The sequence below is a fragment of the Staurois parvus genome, unplaced genomic scaffold (assembly GCF_062004578.1).
Source record: "Staurois parvus isolate SC_StPar_1 unplaced genomic scaffold, SC_StPar_1.0 ptg000025l, whole genome shotgun sequence".
In the NCBI taxonomy this organism is placed as follows: Eukaryota; Metazoa; Chordata; class Amphibia; order Anura; family Ranidae; genus Staurois; species Staurois parvus.
Genome location: NW_028317821.1, coordinates 31,014,819 through 31,024,763, shown reverse-complemented (window position 1 = coordinate 31,024,763; position 9,945 = coordinate 31,014,819). Strand labels below are relative to the sequence as shown.

The 9,945-nt window shown below is 45.1% G+C and overlaps 1 protein-coding gene across 2 annotated transcripts in view; it reads left to right on the top strand.

The window, feature by feature from the left end:
- Nucleotides 1-4,450: 4,450 nt before the first annotated feature.
- CEP83 (centrosomal protein 83) overlaps nucleotides 4,451-9,945 on the top strand; it is a 62,454-nt gene continuing 56,959 nt past the window's right edge. The window contains exon 1 of one of the 2 annotated variants that reach the window (XM_089652674.1): nucleotides 4,451-4,910. The gene's annotated coding sequence lies outside the window, so the exon portion shown is untranslated. The remainder of the gene's footprint in view (nucleotides 4,911-9,945) is intronic. The other variant, XM_089652673.1, reaches the window with a different exon arrangement.

Sequence of the window (9,945 nt, the reverse complement as noted above, 5' to 3'; positions counted from 1 at the left end):
AAAAAAGGCCTGGTCAGGAAAGGGGGGGGGGGGGGTAAATCCTCTTGAGGGCAAGTGGTTAAATGAACATTCTCAGAGTGGTGATTCCATATTTTTTGCCAGGTGCTGTATATTGAGAAATCATCATTCTGAAGGAAATGTGCTAAACTCAAAACTAAGTATTCTTGGCTCACAATGGTCCTTATCAACGGTTTGTCGATAGTTAAATCCATGCCTCAGAGAATTCAAGCTATTATAAAAGCCAGAGGTGGTGCAACAAAGTACTAGTGGTGCTCTGTAGTGTGTTTTTTATGATTCCATAAAACATTTTTTCTGCTTGATCTGCAAAAAACAGTTGCAACTGACTAGTTTTCTTTTGTATTAAGTGTTTCTTAACCGCATTCCCGCTGCCCTACAGCAGATATACTGCTAAAGGGCGGCAGGGCTGCGCAAAATCTCGTATATATACTATCAATCACATACTATCAATCGCAGCACAGTGGCTAAATGGTTAGCACTTCCGCTGGCAGTACTAGGGTCGTTGGTTTTAATCCCAGCCACAGCACCACCTGCCTGGAGTTTGCATGTTCTCCTTGTGCTTGGGTGGGTTTCCTCCAGGTACTCCGGTTTCCTCCCACACTCCAAAGACATGCTGGTAGGTGAATGGGCTCCTGTCTAATTTGGCCCTAGTATGTGTATGTATGAATTTGAGTTAGGGACCTTAGATTGTACTCCCCTTGAGGGTTAGGGACTGATGTGAATGTACAATATATATGTAATGCAAAAAATGGCCTGGTCAGGAATGGGGGTAAATCCTCAGGAGGGCAAGTGGTTAACCACTTGCCTACCGGGCACTTATACTCCCTTCCTGCCCAGGACAATTTTCAGCTTTCAGCGCTGTGGCACTTTGAATGACAATTGCGCGGTCATGCAACATTGTACCCATATGACATTTTTTTTCACACAAATAGCTTTCTTTTTGTGGTATTTAGTCCCTACTGGGTGTTTTATTTTTTGTGCTATAAACAAAAAAAGCAAAAAAAAAAGTTTCTGATTCTATTATACAATTCTGCAAGCAGGTAATTTTTCTCCTTCACTGATGTGCGCTGAAGAGGCAGCACTGATACTGATGGGCACTGATGAGGTGACACAGATAGGCAGCACTGATGGGCGGCACTGCCGATCACTTCTCTGACAATTGCCAGTTATCAGCAGTCCTTTCCTCACGCTGTGACAGTATGAGAAAAGTGCAGCCGATTACCGGTAACTGTATTTACCTGGTGATCTGCTGTGTCATTGGACACAGCTGATCACATAAAAGGCCGCTGTGATTGGCCGTTTACCTCATCACTGGCGGCGCCAGGTGCGCGCCGCTTGGGGCGCATCCTGGAATGATGTCCATGGATGTCCTCCCAGAACTAGACAACCGCGCTGTAGCTGTCTTTCGGCTATAGCACAGTAGGGAAGAGGTTAATAGCAAAAAGTCAAAAATATTGTTTTTTTCTCAAAATTTTCTTTTTTTTTTATAGCGCAAAAAATAAAACCGCATAGGCGATCAAATACCATAGAAAGAAAGCTCTATTTGTGGGGGGAAAAAGGATGTAAACTTAATTTGGATGCAGCGTTGCATGACTGTGCAATTGTCAGTTAAAGTAACGCAAAAAAAGGCCTGGTCAGGAAAGGGGGGGGGGGGGGGGTAAATCCTCTTGAGGGCAAGTGGTTAAATGAACATTCTCAGAGTGGTGATTCCATATTTTTTGCCAGGGGCTGTATATTGAGAAATCATCATTCTGAAGGAAATGTGCTAAACTCAAAACTAAGTATTCTTGGCTCACAATGGTCCTTATCAACAGGATGCAGCTTAAGCAAAACCCAAACCACATATTAGCAAGATAAAGAAAGAAGGAATCAAGAGTTAGGCTAAGTTCACACCTATGCAGGTTGCATTTGATCTGTTTCTGCAGTGCTTCTTGCGCTGTGTTTTTGCACATGCATTTTTACTGCATCTTGCATTTTTTTCCCCCAACTTGTTGCTGGGCAGAATAAAATGCATCAAAAACACATCACAAACACACTACATGCTTTTCTGGAGTGTCTCCACTGAAGTCTATAGAACCAAAAACACAATGTTTTGCGTTTCACCAGTTCCCTACCACGCTATAGACGAAGGATGGCTACAGCGCTGTTGTCTGGTTCAGGGACGACGTCCATGGATGTCATTCCAGAACATGCCCCCAGTGATTGCTGTGTCCTACGGACACAGCTGATCACGGGGTATGGTAAACGGCTAATCACGGCGGCCTTTTACCATGTGATCAGCTGTGTCCAATGAACCAGCAGATCACTGGGTAAATCAGGGGTAGACTGACCATTTGGAAACTCGGGCACTGCCCAAGGGCCCGGGGTCAGTAGGGGGCCCCATGAGATGCCCCTGGTACCTTTTTCATAGGCTTTTTTGAGTTTGGGCAAGGACACAGGGGCCCCATGATCCCCTATTGCCCGGGGGCCCCATGAATTGTCAGTCCGCCCCCGGGGTAAATACAGTTGCCGGTTATCGGCTGCACTTTCCTCACGCCGTCACAGCATGAGGAAAGTACTGCTGAGATCTGGCAATTGTCAGAGATGTGATCGGCACGGATGATCAGTGCCCCGATGATCAGTGCCCACCTATGCCCAGCAGTTCCAGTTCATCAGTGCCGCCTATCAGTGCCCATCAGTGCTGCCTATCAGTTCTACCTCATCAGTGCTGCCTATCAGTGCAGCCTCATCAACGCACATCAGTGAAGGTGAAAAATTACCTGTTTGCAAAATTTTATAATAGAAACAAAAATATTTTTTTTCAGATTTTTTGCTTTTTTTTGTTTATAGCACAAAAAATAAAACACCCAGCTGCAAGTAAATACCACCAAAAGAAAGCTCTATTTGTGTGAAAAAAATTTCATGAGTACAGTGTCGCATGACTGTGCAATTGTCATTCAAAGTGCGACAGCACTGAAAATTGGCCTGGCCAGGAAGGGGGTATAAGTGCCCAATAGGCAAGGGGTTAAAAAAGTCCCTGACCCTTTCCAAAAATGCACCAGGTGAAAACGCGGAGATGTAAACGTGTCTCATAGGAAATCATGTTAAATGGACTGCTGTGTGTTTCTGCAAAATGCTGCAGAAAACGCTTAGTTGTGAAGCTAGACTTAGACTACAATGTGCTAAATGCTGGTGTCCATCTTGAAGAAAAGTGAAAGCAGTGCTCTGAATGTTCCCAATCCCTACTTCAGGGAGCAATATAGAAGGCAGAAGAGCTTACAGTCTACGAGGCCATGCTGAAGGCGGAAGAGCTTACAGTCTACGAGGCCATACTGAAGGCGGAAGAGCTTAGTCTACGAGGCCATACCGAAGGTATAAGAGCTTACAGTCTACGAGGCCATGCTGAAAGCGGAAGAGCTTAGTCTACGAGGCCATACCGAAGGTATAAGAGTTTACAGTCTACGAGGCCATGCCGAAGGCGGAAGAGCTTACAGTCTACGAGGCCATGCTGAATGCGGAAGAGCTTACAGTCTACGAGGCCATGCTGAATGCGGAAGAGCTTACAGTCTACGAGGCCATGCTGAATGTGGAAGAGCTTACAGTCTACGAGGCCATGCTGAATGTGGAAAAGCTTACAGTCTACGAGGCCATGCTGAAGGCGAAATAGCTTACGGTCTACGAGGCCATACTAAAGGCGGAAGAGCTTACAGTCTAGGAGGCCATGCTGATTGGGGAAGAGCTTACGGTCTACGAGGCCATACTAAAGGCGGAAGAGCTTACGTTCTACGGGGTCATACTGAAGGCGGAAGAGCTTACGGTCTACGAGGCCATACTGAACGTATAAGAGCTTACGGTCTACGGGGTCATACTGAAGGCGGAAGAGCTTACAGTCTACGGGGTCATACTGAAGGCGGAAGAGCTTACGGTCTACGAGGCCATACTGAAGGCGGAAGAGCTTACAGTCTACGGGGTCATACTGAAGGCGGAAGAGCTTACAGTCTACGGGGTCATACTGAAGGCGGAAGAGCTTTCGGTCTACGAGGCCATACTGAAGGCGGAAGAGCTTACGGTCTACGAGGCCATACTGAAGGCGGAAGAGCTTACGGTCTACGGGGTCATACTGAAGGCGGAAGAGCTTGCGGTCTACGGGGTCATACTGAAGGCGGAAGAGCTTACACTCTGGTATAAGAGGAGACAGGCTATGGAATACAGAAGAAGTATACAGCAGGTAGTATTACTCCTCTTTAATACATATAATGAACGAAGCCCACAGCCCCACCATTGTACAGCACTGGTACCACCGGCTCCAGCCATAGTACATGACACACTACCCCAGCACTCTGTCAGTGATCACATGACCCGCTCTCCTCATTCGCGCCGCACACCAGCCCGCCACAACTCCCGCTAATCAAGCAGCGCGAGCCCTCCCGCCGTTCCCTCTCTCTTGTTATGTTCCTGAGCCCAGCAGGGACACTGCGCATGTGCAGAGACAAGTTCGGCCGTTGCCAGTGACGTCGTGTACACTTGGCCTTTCACAAGTGGTGTCGCACTGCTTTCGAATTGTCCGTAGTCACGTTCTTGTAACATCAGTACCTCATCTGGGAAGGGCAAGCAGTCCTATGTCCGGTTTAAGGAGGAGCGCAGGCGCCATTTTTAAAAACACACTATATGGGATGAGGAGAACAGTACGTGGATGATCAGTCTGGAGTATTTCATGTGAGATCTTGTCCGATGCGAGGTCACCTGACCTCATGGCAACGTCTCCAGTTCATTAAATCGGTGTCGGCTTTGGCTGCAGCCTGGACTGATCATGTGACTGGTGGTTGCTATGGAAACCGGACGCTGGAATCACTCCTCGTGTGTTGTGGTCCCTACCCCGGGTGTGTGTGTGAGGACATGGCATACGGAGAAAGGTATGATCCTGCTAGGATTGTGTGTGTGCAATGTGAGCTCTGCCAGGTTTGGGAGAATGAATAGTCTGTGTATACACATCTCAGCATATCCTGCCCCATAGGGGGGTTACACCCTCTGTCAGGTTATTACAGTAAGGATTTGGGATCCCCCACAGGAACTGGTGTCAGCCTCACATAGGGCCATTGCAGCACCATTTCTAAATGGTTAGCACTTCCGCCTGGCAGTACTAGAGTCTTCAGTTCGAATCCCAGCCATGGCACCACCTGCCTGGAGTTTGCATGTTCTCCCTGTGACTGGAGGGTTTCCTCCAGGTACTCCAGTTTCCTCCAATACTCCAAAGACATGCTGGCAGGTTAATTGGATCATGTCTATATTGGCCCTAGTATGTGTATATATGAATATAAGTTAGGGACCTTAGATTGTACGCTTCTTGAGGGTTAGGGACTGATGTGAATGTACAATATATATGTAAAACGCTGCGTAAATTGACGGTGCTATATAAGTACCTGTGATAAATAAATAAAATTGCACACCAGAATGCAGTGCAGGAAAGGCGTGTTCTGTGCACATTTCCTGCACCACATTCAAAATGCACTGCTTTTGCGATAAAGGCAACCCGAATGCAGTGTATTTGTAGACACTAGATTGCATGGTGTTACAGTACTGTGGGATTTGGTTCAGCACATTTATCATAAGTAGTGCATGTGCTCAGGGCCGGTGCTGCCACCAGCCAAACTAGGCAACCGCCTAGGGCACAGCCACAGCCAAGGCTGCTTATAGGGCAGTACAACTGGCCTTGCTGTAACATTAATTATATTTTCCAGGGCCCAGGAGGCAAGGAGCAGAGAGCAACTCTTTTGTAGATTTTGGGTGCAGGTGGCAAAAGCTGCTCTGCGTTTTGCAATGTTTGATCAATGCCAGCTGGCCACAGCCTTTCACTTGAGGAGTGATTATTCCTTCCTATGCTGAGGAGGGAGGAAGGCAAGGCTGTAGCCTGGCAGCAGGAGGTGATTCAACAGAGAGGTGGTCAAGGGCATAGGCAGTACTGGGAACCCGGTGCACAGGCAAGCTCACAATTTCTGGTGCTGTACTATGACATTAGTGGCAGGGTGCTGTGTAAACCCCCTCACTGCCATGCTATGGTGGCAGTGCCTTTGAGCATAATGGAGAGTAGTCGGGGGTGGTAAAAGTATGGCTCATAGCATGGCAGCAGGGGGATTTACACAGCATCCTGCCACTAATGCTATACTACAGTGCCAGTGCCTTTGCAGCATAATAAAGAGTAATTGGGGAGGGGGCAGTAAAAGTGTGGTTCAGCTGCACATTTTTAATGTCCCTCAAACACAAGTGTACATAAGAACTTACAGGAAGCATCTAATAGAGAGTGTGTAAATCTGATAGGCTGACTGTCAGGTGAAAATGATCCAATAGCTGTGCAGCCTCCAGATCGCTTCCACAGCCCCCTATATGCCCTGCCATGCTTCCCGGGCTCAGAGTTCCCATCCATGGATCTGCATGGTGGGTGCCATCGGTAGAAGGGAGGGAGATCAACGAACACCTGTTCACTGATCTTCCCTTCCTGTTAATTACCCAGAAGCATCGTGTAAAACACAGTTTAATGATTAAAAAAAAAACCCACAATATGTACGCCAATTTTTTTTGGAAAATGTGAAAGATGATGTTAAGCTGAGTAAATAGATGCCCAACATGTCACACTTTAAAATTGCGCACACTTGTGGAATGGCTCCAAGCTACAGTACTTAAAAATCCCAATAAGCGATGCTTTATACATTTAAAATAATTTTACAGGTTACCTGTTTAGAGGTCTTGTGCTAGAATTATTGCTCTTGCTGTGATATTCGCGGCAATGCTTCACATGTGTGGTGTGAACATATGTGGGTGTGGCCTACGTATGCGTTCACCACTTTAAACATTTTTTTATTATTATTTTACTTTATTACTTTTTTTTTCACACTGTCCCTTTTTTAATTTTTAATTTTTTTTTAATCACTTTTATTCCTATCACAAGGAATGCAAAACATCCCTTGTGATACATAGAAATAATTAGTGACAGGTCCTCTTTATGGATAGATATGCGGTCAATAAGACCCCACATCTCTCTTCTACAATGTAAAGCATTAGATCAAAAAAAGCATTGATCTAATGCTTTGAAAAAGAAAACAAAATGGCCTTGTTTACAAGGCGCCAGAACCGGACGTGACGTAATGATGTCACTCCAGTCCTCCAAGGTCATAGGGATGAGTGGAGGCCATCTTTCCTTCACTGATCTCTATGCCCAGTGCTGGGATCATTGGATTGGTTTTTGGGTAAGTCTGAGAACTGGCGGGCAGCGAGGGGCGGGGTTATTTTCGGCACCTTTATCGGTGCTTATTTTCATATTGGCCAAATGCCGAAAGGGGTGTTTTCAACCGAAACGTTTCGGCCACCAAAATTTCGCTCCATCCCTAGTTATAACCTTTCCTTGCTATATCCCAAAAAAAAGTTTTGCATATAGTCCTGCTTTAAAGCTGAACAGCTAATGCACAGATAAAGTACCTACATGGGAGCAGCTTTCCTGCCAAAGGTTTGTATTTCTGATTATCCAGTCCTGAGATTTACAGAACTGTACCTGGCAGAGCAGTAGACCTGAATATGTAACATTTACTGATCTTTCCCCAGCCTGTGACTGAACAGTGAAAGGGATAGCCGCAGACAGATGAGCTCATCTCTCTGTTGCTCAGTTCTCTCCTCCTATTAGCACATGAGCACTGCAGTACAACTGACTGGCTTCTTTTGCTCCTTCTCCCTCTTACAGTCTAAAGCTCGGCTACACAGGGAATTTCAACACACTGTTACAATATCCAAATCATGTACTTATACTCTATACCAATATCCCACCCCTAAACTGAGTTTCCCTTGAAAAAATGTATCGAAAAAATAAAGCTGCAACCAAAAAAAAAATCTCAGCCCTAGCTTCTGGGAGACACACGTCGTGTCACTTCTACCTCCTGTGAAAGTTAGGCAGTCAGAATCCCACCCATTGCAAGAGCAAAATCTTATAGGATTTTAAAGCAGAACTAAACCATCCTATCCTTCACACCCAAGGAAGCTGCCATCTTATGCAGGCCATACACAGGTTGAAAATCGGCTGATTTTTCGGGCGAAAAAATAATCGGCCGATTTTCGCACCGTTAATGGGTTAATTGGTCAGCCGTTTTTTGGGGTTTTGGCACATTTTTCCGGTGAAGTTGGAAAGAAAAATCGGCCGATTTTGCCGATCGGCCAATTTTCCCGGCAATGATGGGCAAATCGGCCGATCTTTTTACCAATAAAAAATCTCCTCATGAGCCGTGGCCTGCAAGAAGAAGAAAAAAAAGAAAAAAGAAGAATTCCAGTCCACTATTATATTTGACATGAAAAAGTATTGCGGTTGCAACAATGTATCTATTTGTATCCGAATAAAAACATCTGTATCTGAAATGGATACAAATGGATACATTGTTGCAACTGCAATACTTTTTCATGTCAAATATAATAGCGGAGCTCTCTGCAGGGACAGAAGTAATTAAATGCCGTAGACGGGACGAAAATGCCTTCAACATAAGGCCCCTTTCATAGGGGCATTCCAGAAAGGTCCGCCTATACGTTTTTCAGACAGACCCAACCATACCTTCCATTCTCCTCTATGGGTAGCTGGATGTAAACTGACTTGTGTCAGTTTACACCCAGCTACCTCGGATCCGATCTGGCAAAAGCAAACAGAAGGGGGATCCATTCCCCACTGTCTGGTCGGATCGGATGGCAGTCAGGTGTAAACAGATAGCCAGTCCGTTTAAATCCGACTAGCCATAGAGCAGAATGGGCTTTGTCCATGTCCACTCTGCATAAGCGGAGCTGACACGGACCTGTCATCTGCCTGCTCAGCGAACAGATTCTCTGCTGAACATGCGGATTGCAGGCGGATTCCAGCCCCTGGGAAAGGGGCCTAACTCTTTTGGGAAACGGTTAAAGAGGAACCAAAGCCATCGATTTAACCCTTTCCATAAACAGTTAAATTTGAAAAAAAATGCACTTTTCGTTTCTGTTATAAAATTTTGCAAATAAGTACATTTTCTTCATATATTTGGGTCAAAATGTATACTGCTACATTGCTTTGGTAAAAATAATCCCAATCAGTGTGTATTATTTGGTCTGTGTGGAAATTAGAGTCTACAAGCTATGGTACCAATCATTGAAAATTGAACACACCTGATCAAACCTGATGTACTGACGGCCTATCTCATTTTTTGAGACACTAATGCAGGCCATAGATGGGTCGAAATTCGTCTGAAAATAAAATCGGCCGATTTTCGGATCATTGCTGGGTTAATAGGTCGGCCGTTTTTCGGTATTTTGGCAGCTTTTTTTTTTATCGGTAAAGTTTGAAAGAAATTGGCCGATTTTGCCGATCGGCCGATTTTTGTGGCAATGGTGGGCAAATCGGCCGATCTTTTTACCGATAACAAATCTGCTCACGAGCAGTGACCTGCAAGAGGAAGACAAAAAGAAGAAGAAGAGGATGAAGAAGAAGAAGAATTCCAGTCCGGCAAAAAGTGTCCCTGCAGAGAGTTCCGCTATTTCTTTGACAGTTCTTTGACATTTATTGCTGCTGCAACAATGTATCTATTTGTTTCCGAATAAAAACATCTGTATCCTAAATGGATACAAATAGATACAATGTTGCAGCCGCTATAAATGTCAAAGAACTGTCAAAGAAATAGCGGAGCTCTCTGTAGAGACACTTTCTGCCGGCTGTAGACGGGATGAAAATCCGACGATTTTTTTTTAACCGTTCCTGGTAACGTTGGCCGATTGAACGACCGATTTTTCATTTTTTTTTAAGAAGAATCAGCCAGTTTTCTCCCCATCTATGGCCTGCATTAGTAACGCCCTTTTATAATCAACTGTCTGCTGGACACCTGTTTAATGACTAATTAGACTCATCTGTAGTTGAATTCTTGTTAATTAGGATTTTGTTGTCTAAAATTTAGCTTT